Here is a 9,431-nt window from a genome sequence, read left to right as displayed (position 1 = left end):
AACATCCTTGATCAGGCTCTTTCAGAAAACGCCCAAGGCCTCAGTGTGGTATCAAAGTGGAATCATCTGCACGCCACCATCTTTTACTCTGCACTCGCTGTGTATGGGAAAAGAGATGGGAGGAATGCTGACTGGTTTGAGGCTTATTGGACTGAAATGGAGTCAGTTACTGCAACTAAGAAGAGAGCCCTCATGAACTACAAACAAGTCCCCAGCAAACAAACTCTGGAGGCTCTCAGAGCTGCCAGAAACAAGTCTCTGCAGACTGCTCGGCACTGCACCAATCAATACTGGTTAAAACTCTGCAACAGCATACAATCTGCCGCTGAATCTGGGGGATGCTAGAGGGACATATGAAGGAATTCGACACACCAAGGTTCCTTAGACAGCACCTTCCATACCCGCAACCTCTACCAACTCACTTCGGCAGTTACAGGAGAAGTGCTGTGAACAGTACAGACCACTCTACATTGTCTTTATAGACATCACCAAGGCCTTCGATCTTGTTAGCAGAGACAGACTCTTCAAACTGCTGTGGAAAATAGGCTGCCCTCCTAAACTCTTGGGCGTCATCTCTTCTTTCCACGAGAACATGCACAGTTCCGTCAGTTACAATGGAGCAACATCAGACACTTTCACGATCAGCAGTGGGATAAAACAGGGCTGTGTCCTGGTGACAACTCTCTTCGGAACGTAGGAGGAGGAAGTTTAACCTGTCGAGCCTGTTCCGTCATTCAATTACATCCTTGCTGATCATCTACCTCAACACCACTTTCCCGTGCTCTCCCCATATCCCTTGATGTCATGAGTATCAAGATTTCTATCAATTTCTGTCCTGAACATGCTCAATGATTGAACTTTCACAAACCCCTGAGGTAAAGAATTCCAAAGATTCACCACCCTCTGAGTGAAGAAATTCCACCCTATCTCAGTTTTAAATGGCCTTTTAAATGAAACTTTAAGGAATACAAGCCCAGTTTCCTCATAAGACAATCCCACCATCCCAGGGATTAGTCTGGTGACCCTCCGTTGCACTCCCTCTGTGGCAAGTATATCCTTCCTTAGATAAGGAAACCAAAACTGTACACAATACTCCAGCACAATCTCACCAAGGCTCTATACAATTGCAGCAAGACATCTTTACTCCTGTACTCATGACCCCTTGTGTTAAGGCCAACATACCATTTGCCTTCCTAATTGATTGCTGCACCTGCATGCGAGCTTTTAGTGTCTCATGAACAAGGACACCCAGGTCCCTTTGGACATCAACACTTCCCAACCTCTCACCATTTAAGAAATATTCTGTCTTTCTGTTTATTCTACCAAAGTGGATAACTTCACATTTATTCACATTATATTCCATCTGTCATTTCATTCACTTACCCTGTCCAAGTCCCCTGGAAGCCTCCTTGTAACCTCCTCACAGCTCACATCCTTTACAATTGGCATATTCTTCTCCATGCTGCTATTTTAAACTTTCAGTGACTCAGATGGGGGTGTCCACCTGCATACCAGAGCTGATGACAAGCTGTTCATCTTGGCAAGACTGCGCACCAAGACCAAAATGAGTCAGTTCTTGGTCTGTGAGTTGCTGTTTGCTGATGACGCTGTGCTGACATCCCATAATGAAGTTCATTAACAGCAGCTTGTATATCGGTTCTCCCTGGCCTGCAAGGAATTTGGACTGGCGATCAGCATCAGGAAGATCAAAGTTATGGGCCAGGACGTAGAGACTCCACCTTCCATCAACATCGACAACCTCACTTTGGAGGTTGTCAACAGCTTCACATACCTTGGATCAACAATCACCAGCAATCTGTCCCTTGATACTGAAATCAGCACCAGGATTGTCAATGTTGCAGCTGTCATGTCAAAGTTGAGAAGACGAGTGTGAACCGACAGCAAACTGATCGAAAATGTGAAGCTCTGCGTGCAACAGGCTTGTGTTCTCAGCACCCTCCTTTATAGTAGAGAAGCATCAACAACTTATACAAGCCAAGAAAAGCAGCCGAACAGCTTCCACCTCCGCTGTCTCAGATGGATATTGGGCATCTCCTGGCAGGACAGAGTGTCGAATGAGGAAGTACACCAGCGTGCAGGGATCTGCAGCATGTTTGCCCTCTTGAGTCAGCGGTGACTCTGTTGACTGGGTCATGTGTGCTGAATGGATGACAGTCGCTTTGCTAAAGTCACGCTCTTTGGTGAGCTTGCTATCAGCATGAGACCAACAGGTCACCCACGTCTGTGATACAAGGACATCTGCAAAGTGAGATCTCAAGCTGACTGGGATTGGAGTCGATGCATGGGAAGTCCTTCCTGCTGACTGGAATTCCTGGAGAAAGGCATTCAGGAAGACCATGGGAAAAGCAGAGGACAAAAGAAATGACCAGATGGTGGGAAAGAGAGCTCAGAGGAAGGAAAAATTATCAGTCGACCTCGGGCCAATGATATTCATCTGTACCAGCTGCGGAAGGGATTGTCACTCACGAGTCATCCTCGACAGCCACAACAAACTATGTTTAATACAGAAGTGACGTACACCCCGGGTGTAGCCCATCGTCTTCCGAGACGGACGGTTGCCTATTACAATTACAACGACAGCGACAACTACAAGAGCGAGTCAGAGGCTGGGATCTCTGCCGTGACGAACTCAGCTCTTGACTCGCCAAAGCCTGACCACTATCTACAAGACCTTCCTCTGATTTCAATTACATGCACATTTGTGATCTGGCTCTGTAGCTTAGTTGGTTCAAGCACCTGTCTAGTAAACAGGAGATTCTGGGTTCAACTCCCAGCAGAGCCTTATTTCACATTAGCAACATGCTTGAAAAGTTTCATTATCAACACTGACATCTGTGTCTTGTGAACTTTAATTCAAAATACATGATGAATTTCAATCACATAAAAAAACAGCCTTTGTGAAGGAAATGATTTTGGAATGGCTGTTCCTCCTTGTACAGAATTTTAGTGCTGATACATCAAAGGTAACTTCTTTGACATAAATTTGTTCACAGTTACATTCAACCTGGAAAACAGCTTGATATTAATCTCACTGAAGGAGAGTGTTTGTGTCATTATGTGTTGCTTTTAACCGAGACTGGGACATGACGCAAGTGGGAGGGTTTATCTGAGGTTTGGAATATTTGTCAGTCAGGAACAAGAAAAATCAAAGGAACCAAATAAGAAAACCTATGTCTCATGTGGTTACCGAGAAACGGTGAGAAGATATTAAACTTTGTTGTATTTAATACAACTGTGTGAACTTTGATCTTTGCGGCCTTTTATAAACAGTATTTGAAGGGTCTCAGTAAAAATGTTCAGTGTTGATGAGAGTGGGGTCTGGCTGAGCAGCTGCTTAATGTGACGGGGTCAGGACTGGATGCAGGAAGTTCTCTGACAGTCTCTCTCTGATGGGTTGAGTTGATTTTCAACTGGCAGCTGTTGCTGTTTTGATAATTCAAGTTCCCTCCACCGATTTTTTTGGACAGACAGTGCAGTATGAGGATGTAAAGGGTTAATGCTGAAGACAGTGGGATTAACCCCTCCCACAATCAGAGTGATGATGTAACAGTCACATGAGATGAGGTTTGGGAGGAGAGAGCAGCACCAAGGATGCCAGTTTCGGAGGCTTGATGAGTGTGTATATAGTATTGTGTAAATTAGAAAAGAGTTCTTCGTTCTTTCAGCAGGAAATGTGTCCAGAAAATATCACGAAACTCACAATTTTATTATTCAGGAGTTGGAACACAGGGATATTAACTCCAAGTGACAGTAGTGGTTTCATTTAACAAAAGAAAAGTAGAGAATAATATTGCTCATTGATTGAAATCCCCCAGTGAGGAGACAGTTAAACAGGTGATCTGTTGGGGCATCCTTCAATTCAAGGTTTCGGCAGCATTTAATCTCAATTTTTGGTGAAATTCTCTGTTTTTTGCATCTTTTTTAAATTCAGCTTTGATGGACCAGTGAAAAAACTGAAAAAAGTGAACAGATCCATCCTTTCTTTTCTTCCTTCTTCCCATCAGTTTCTCTTTTCTGTCCCAATTTAATCTGCTGTTTCTGCTGTTTTATCCATTCCAATCAAAATTCAACATTCCAATCAAATCTATTTGTTATTCCACAGTGTCTCTCCATGTGTTTTATTCTGTTGCATTCTCTCACAGTCTGTTTGATGATCAATTTCACATCTCACTCTGTTCTGGTGAAGATCAGAAGCAGTGTTATCTGTTTGCAACACCCGACAAGTCGGCCTGAGGCTGTGTCTCATCGACAATGTGGAGTTAGGAACATAGAAACATAGGAGCAGGAGTCGGCCATTCAGCTCATCGAGCCTGCCCCACCATTCAATATGATCATGGCTGATCATCCACTTCAATGCCCTTTTCCCCACACTTTCGTCATATTCCCTTATGTCATTTGTATTTAGAAATCTATCAATCTCTGCTTTAAACATACTCAATGACTGAGCTTCCACAGCCCTCTGGGTTACAGAATTCCAAAGATTCACAACCCTCTGAGTAACAACATTTCTCCTCATCTCTGTCCTAAGTGGCTTGCCCCTTATTTTGAAATTGCGTCCCCTGGTTCTCGACTCCCCAACCAGGGGAAACATCTTAGCTGCATCTACCCTGACTGTCCTTTAAATATTTTGTGGGTTCCAATGAGATCACCTCTCATTCTTCAAAACTCTAGAGAATACAGCCCCAATTTCCCCAATCTCTCTTCATAGGACAGTCCCACCATCCCAGGAACAAGTCTGATGAACCTTCGTTGCACTCCCTCCATGGCAATAATATCCTTCCTGAGGTAAGGGGACCAAAACTGCACACAGTACTCCAAGTGCGGTCTAACCAGTGTTCTATACAATTGAAGCAAGAATTCACTACTCCTGTACTCAAATCCTCTTGCGATAAAGGCTAACATACTATTAGCCTTCCTAATTGCTTGCTGCACCTGCATGTTAGCTGTCAGTGACTTATTGACATGGACACCCAGATCACCCTTATATTCTATACCTCAGTTAATAAAGGAAAGGATTCCATATCCCTGCTGAACCACCTTATTGACCTGTACTGCTACTTCAGGGATCTGTGGACATTCACTCCAACGTCCCTCACTTCCTCTACACCATTCAGTGTTCTCCCATTAATTGTGTATTCCTTTGCCTTTTTTGACGCCTGCTCTCGCTGTTCCCTGCTCTCCGAGTGAACTCTTGCTCCCTCTCCTGGGCTCTTTATGCTCCACTCTGCTCTCACTGTTTCCCGCTCTCTTAATGTATCAATATTTGTTTGCCTTGTGTTTAATTTAACATATGGATTAACTGTATTTTACAGTTGTAGGTTTTATTTGGTAATCCTGTACAAGTTGTGGATTGGTATTCAATATTTAGCTCTGTGAAAACGATTGTGAATGAAAATATAACTTTCAATCTGATACATGGGCTGGTCTGCAAGCTCCAAGTCCTTCATTTTGTAGTAATGGAATTGATACTGTATCTTTCAGTCTTAATCTCTGTGGCATTTTTGAACTGGTATGTAATGCATAACATGGTCTAACGTCTGATGTACATTATTGGGATTCAAAGGATCATAGGAAATAGGGGCATTAGGCCATTCAGCCCATCGAGCCTGCTCCAACATTCAAACAGATCGTGACTGATCATCTACCTCTACGCCATTTTTCCTGCTATCTCCATATCCCTTGATCTTGTTAGTATTTAGAAATCTATCGATTTAAGTCTTGAATATGTTCAATGATTGATCTTCCACAGCCCTCTGGGATAAAGAATTCCACAGATTTCTCACCCTCTGAGTAAAGAAATTCCTGCTCATCTCAGTCTCAAATGGCCTGCCCTTATTCTGAGACTGTGTCCCCTTGTTCTAGACTCACTAGACAGAGGAAACATCCTATCCATATCTACCCTGTCACACCCTGTAAGAACTTTGTCTGTTTCAATGAGATCGCCTCTCATTCTTCAAAACTCTAGGGAATTTAGGCCCAGTTTCTGCAGTCTCTCATCATAAGACAATCCGACCATCCGAGGGGATGAGACCGGTGAATCTCTGTTGCACTCCCTCTGTGACAAGTCTATCCTTCCTTAGATAAGAAAACCAAAATTGTACAGAATACTCCAGGTGCGGTCTCATCTGGACTTCATACATCTTTACTCATGTACTCAAATACGCTTTCAATGAAGACAACATACCATTTGCCTTCCTAATTGCTTGCTGCACCTGCATACTAGCTTTTCGTGTCTCATGAACAAGGACACCCAGGTGCCTTTGGACATCGACACTTCCCAGCCTCTCACCATTTAAGAAATACTCTGCCTTTCTGTTTATTCTACCAAAGTGGAGAACTTCACACTTATTTATATTATATTCCATCTGCCATGTTCTTGCCCATTCATTTAACCTGTCCAAATCCCCTTGAAGCCTCTTTGCATTCATTCTGTACCTTTCAATCATGTAAATTTTGTCTGTTCTGTTTCAAGTTTTATATTTAAAATGTGACCATGGTGACAGAGTTTATTTAGATCTGATAGTGAGTTTGTTTTTGGACTGTGATTGATGTATCAACCTGTCAGCTGTATTGAATTGGAGTGAAATGGAAACAACTTCTGTCTCTCCTGCTGTTGTTTGACTGTTGGATTGAAAATGTGTCTCTCTTGACTTTGGGATCAGTGTCTGTCTGACTACTTCTTTTGTTTGTTCCAGTGGAACTGATGAACTGGCAGTATCTCTGTGCTTTGGGAGTGATCCTGTACCGACTGTGTGTTGGAACGAGATCACTGCACTTTTCCTTGTGTCCAAGAATCACCACATCCAGTCAGGTTCCTTCATGTATTTTCCTGCAGGAATGAAAGAACTGGTGAGGTAGAAGATACAAAAGCGATCAATGTAATCGTCCCAATAATAATCATTATGAACAATCACAAAATGAAAACCAGGAACACAAACAGTGTCAGTGTCTGACTCCACTGCAGTACTGCAGTATTCAGCTTCTGTTTACCAGGTGTTTGCAGTGGTTTTACAACAAGTTTGTGACATTCAGAAACAACACAAGCCCTGCACTGCTCAATGACTGGGACTGTCCGATAGAGCAGTGACCTTTACACAGTCACATTTCTATTTCAACGGAAAACAAGCAGCCACTATTTAAAATGTGCCTTTCACACTTCTCACCTGGTGTCTGCAATAAATGTTCTTTGTCTAACTGTCAACATCGTTATTTTGCGGCTATTTTCCCCCACTGTTCACGATCCAACAAACAGTGAGAGACTGGAACTAAAGCAGGAAAATTCCCTCTCCTTTGGGTGGTGAAATTGTCAGTGATTTTCAATAGTGATTTCTTCCCATTGTGTCTCCCTGAGCCTGTCCAGACACTGTCCGAGAATGAACTCTCCCTTCCCCGTGTCCCCGGCTCACTCCATGTTCCGGGAGCAGCTCCTGCTCCACAGTGTCTGTTACAAACACTCCCCGACTCCCCCTCAACTTCCAACCACTCAATGCTAATCTCTGAGCACATCTGCGGACACGCTCCCAAAGCAGTGGCTGCTGGAAGCAGATGCTGTTTGTTCCCTTCCCCCGGGCCCGGGAAGTCTCCATTAGCAGCTGATTTAAAGCATCTTCCCCTCATTGAGTGAATGGCTTCACAGACTGGGTTGGGGAAAGACTGCGCATGCGCTCCACTCCTCATTGTGACGTCCCACTGGGGGCGGTGCTACGTCGCGCGTGCGCAGATCCCTGCTGCAATTCCGCATTCAAACATCAATGGGAACTTTCCCCATTTCACCCTCATCAAAGTCCCAAAGAAAGTGAAGAGGGGCTTGGACTGGAGGGAGAGAGGGGCGGGGTCGGGGGAACCTAGAACCCAGAAAGCTGCCCACTTACCCCATTTAGATGCTCAATTTGCGGTCATTCCGTGCAGGGGGTTTGTTATTATTGAGCCCCTCCTGGTAAAACAATCCGATAGAAAGAGGGGAGAAAGGAGGGAGCCGGTGTGTTTGCTGGGACCTTGCAGAATTCATTTCAGCAGCAAAAGTCCCGGGTTATATTAACCCGAGTGAAACACGCTGTCAGTGAGAGGAAAACCGAACGGCCCTTTTCATCTTTTCATTGGAAACAAAGTAGAGCCGGAAGTGCGGCGAGCAGAGCAGACACACAAGCTCAATGACAGGAGAGCTTGGCCGTCCCTGAGTTTCAGCTCCCGGCTCTTACATTTCCTCATCCACACTGTCTTTACTGTGGATGTTCAGGGGTTCCTTGTCGGATCTGAGGACTGTATCCATTAAACATTCTGAGTCAGGAGATCCACACACTCTCTGTTATCAAGATTTATGGGCAGGAATGTTTCAAAACTTTGTCTATTAAATCATTGTATTATTCACAGAACTAATGAGGCAATCGGTTCATTATTCAGGCCTTGAACTTGGTTTGGGTAGACCGAAAACTGAGAGGTTCAGCACCTTTCCACTTCTTCACTAATATAACTGATTTTTTTGATGAAGTAACAGAAAAGGTTGATGAAGGAAAAGCAATGGATGTTGTCTATATGGATTTTAAGAAAGCGTTTGACAGACTACCACATAAAAGGCTGGGTAACAAAACTGAGGCTCCTGGAATAGGAGGGTCAGTATCTGCTTGGATTTAAAAATGGATGAAATATCAAGAAAAGTGAGTTGTGATATTTGGTTGTTTTTCAGAATGGAAGATGGTGAACAGTGATGTCCACAAGGGTCAGTGTCAGGACCACCATATATAGAAATGACTTGAATAGTGGAATCACAGAATCACAGAATTGTTACTGCACAGAAGGAGGCCATTTGGCCCATCGTGTCTGCACTGACTCTCCAAATGAGCAATTCACCTCATGTCACTTCCCCGTCTTCTCCCCATAATCCTGCACATTCTTCCTTTTCAGATAACAGTCTAATTCCCCTTTGAATTCTTCAATTAAACCTGCCTCCATCACATTTTCAGGCAGTTCATACTTTAACCACTCGCTGTGTGAAAAAGTTTTTCCTCATGTCGCTTTTGCTTCTTTTACCAATTACTTTAAATCTGTGCCCTCTCATTCTCGATCCTTTCACAAGTGGGAACAGTTTCTCCCTATCCACTCTGTCCGCACCCCTCATCATTTTGAATACCACTATGAAATCTCCTCTTAGCCTTCTTTTCTCCAAGGAAAACAGTCCTAACTTCTCCAATCTATCTTCATAACTGAAGTCCCTCATCCCTGGAACCATTCCCGTGAATCTTTTCCATAATCTCTCCAATGCCTTCACATCTTTCCTAAAGTGTGGCACCCAGAACTGGATGCAGTACTTCAGCTGAGGCTAGTGTCTTATACAAGTTCAACATGACCTCCTTGTTCTTGTACTCTATGCCTCTATTACTAAAGCCGAGGATACTGTATGCTTTATTAACCAC

The 9,431-nt window shown here is 43.7% G+C and overlaps 1 non-coding gene across 1 annotated transcript; it reads left to right on the top strand.

Moving 5' to 3' along the window:
- Positions 1 to 2,729: 2,729 nt before the first annotated feature.
- On the top strand, positions 2,730 to 2,803 carry trnat-agu (transfer RNA threonine (anticodon AGU)). Its single transcript has one exon. It is a non-coding gene; the product is annotated as a tRNA-Thr (tRNA).
- The last annotated feature ends 6,628 nt before the right edge of the window (positions 2,804 to 9,431 follow it).

Source organism: Heterodontus francisci, chromosome 35, assembly GCF_036365525.1.
Source record: "Heterodontus francisci isolate sHetFra1 chromosome 35, sHetFra1.hap1, whole genome shotgun sequence".
NCBI lineage: Eukaryota > Metazoa > Chordata > Chondrichthyes > Heterodontiformes > Heterodontidae > Heterodontus > Heterodontus francisci.
This window is presented reverse-complemented; position numbering and strand designations above follow the sequence as displayed.